The following is a 2,027-nucleotide window of genomic DNA, read 5'->3' on the forward strand; positions in this document are numbered from 1 at the left end:
AAAAAAATGGTTTTGTACATGGATAAAACAATATAAATTCAAATCCAGTCAAAACCGCAGGGCAGCTCTGTTTGAAATGTTTTCCATAGGGTTTCTAAGTAGACCACTGGGCTACTGTCTCAGAATGTCCTCAGAAGGTTCTGTCGTGATCTGGTAACAGAGTAAAAACCCCAGAGTCCTTGCTTTCAGATGGAAGAGGGAAAAGACAGGGATGGAAAATCTACACAAATTTCGCCTTCTTTCCTTGTGGCTGTGATCTCCATCTCCTCCTCTGTCTCCCCAGAAGCCTCCTCACCCTCCAAATCCCCTTGGCCTCTGCCACCAAATCCATCCTGGCCTCCTCTGCTATGGCTACCTCTGCCTCGAAATCCTGCTCGGCCTTCACCTCGTCCCCTGAAGTCACCTTTGCCCTTAGGCTTGGCCCAGTCCAAGGTAACTTTGTTTCCATCAATTTCCCCATCTTCCATGGCCTCCGTGGCGTCTTTAGCATCTTCCTCACTGTTGAAGTCTACAAACCCAAACCCTTTGGAGGAACCTGTTTCACTGTCTGTGACTGTCCTGGCATGAACAGAACCATCAAATGACTCCTTCAATGTTTCTGTTTCCTCAGTTGTGTCCTCAGACCTTTGACAGTGTTTTGGATGTCTGGCTTCTTGCATTAGGGGATCCCCTTGAGCCTTGCAATTCCACCTTGATGCCTCTGCCCTCAATTTCTCTTTAATTACAAGAATTAAAGCGTCTTTAGCATCTTCACATGAAACAAATTCTATAAATGCATACCTTCTAGATTTGCCATTCTGGTTCTGAGGCACCTTGATAGCAGTTGCCTTCTCAAACCCTTCCTGGAGAGTTTCTTCTGTTGCACTGTAGGAGAGGGTCCTTAAAACCACTGTTTTTGATTCACTGCTCCAGGTGCTGGTCTTCCCACCTCTGTGGTCTTGATTTTGACTTTTCTCCCTGGTGTAGTACAAGGATATAGAACGGCCATCAATCTCTGTTCCTTGCTTTTCTTCAGAGATTTTCTCAGCATCAGCTTCTGTTTTGAATTTGAGATAAGCAATCCTTTTACTCTTTCCATCTTTGCTGACTAATCTGATCTCCAGGGCATCTTCAAACTTTTCTTTTAATTCATCCTGAGTGACTTTGTAAGACAAGTTTGTTGCCAAAAGTGTTCTTGCAACTCGGTATTTCTTAATGTCTTTTTCCTTTGGACTTTCTAGTTTAATTTCATTACCAAAGACCTTTAAACCAGTGAGTTCCAAGGCTTTTACCAGCCCTTCAGCAGATTCAAAATCCACATAGCCAAATTTCTTCGTCATACCAATTCTGACATCCATGACAAGATCATTTTTAATGAAAAGGTCACTGAGACCAGTTTTTAATTCTGGAGCTGACTTGTTACAATTCCGGTTTCCAACAAACAGACTGAAAGCTGTAGTTGGTTCCAAAGCTTCTGCTTTCTGCTTCATGGCCTCAGGAGCGGCTTCTTGTTTGGCCATATCCTTCTTTCATTTTCCAGGTACTTCTTTGACAGGTTCTTCTTCCTCTTCACCCTTTTCATCGTCATCCTCATCTTCCTTCTCATCCTCATCATCATTATCATCATCTTCCTGATCATTGTCATCGTCCTCAGCCACTCTCTTGGCTTTCATAGGAACCACTTTGGCAGGAGCTTCCTTGCCCTTTGCCGGCATAGTGTCCATGGCCTCTTCTTCAGAGTCATCTTCATCCTCCTTGACCTCCTTCCTTATCCTCCTCCTTGTCGTCCTCATCATCTTCATCATCATCATCCTTATCTAAGTGAAGGGCAGCTGCTCCTTTTGTCATGATGGGCTCAAATTCATCCTCATCCTCATCATCTTCCTCACTGTCTTCTTCAACTTCCTCGTTGCTCTTTTCCTTCTTGGCATTCTTGGCATTCTTTGCCCGGTTGGCTGGAGGAGCGGCTCCCTTCTTACCAGAGGTGACCACCACTGTTTTCCCTGGGATGGCTCCCTTCTTGCCAGGTGTTGCTGCTGCTTTAGCTG

The 2,027-nt window shown here is 44.7% G+C and overlaps 1 pseudogene; it reads right to left on the bottom strand.

Moving 5' to 3' along the window:
• Positions 1-220: 220 nt before the first annotated feature.
• Positions 221-2,027, bottom strand: part of LOC102835543 — a 4,694-nt pseudogene continuing 2,887 nt past the window's right edge.

Source organism: Chrysochloris asiatica, unplaced genomic scaffold, assembly GCF_000296735.1.
Source record: "Chrysochloris asiatica unplaced genomic scaffold, ChrAsi1.0 scaffold00326, whole genome shotgun sequence".
Taxonomy (NCBI): Eukaryota; Metazoa; Chordata; class Mammalia; order Afrosoricida; family Chrysochloridae; genus Chrysochloris; species Chrysochloris asiatica.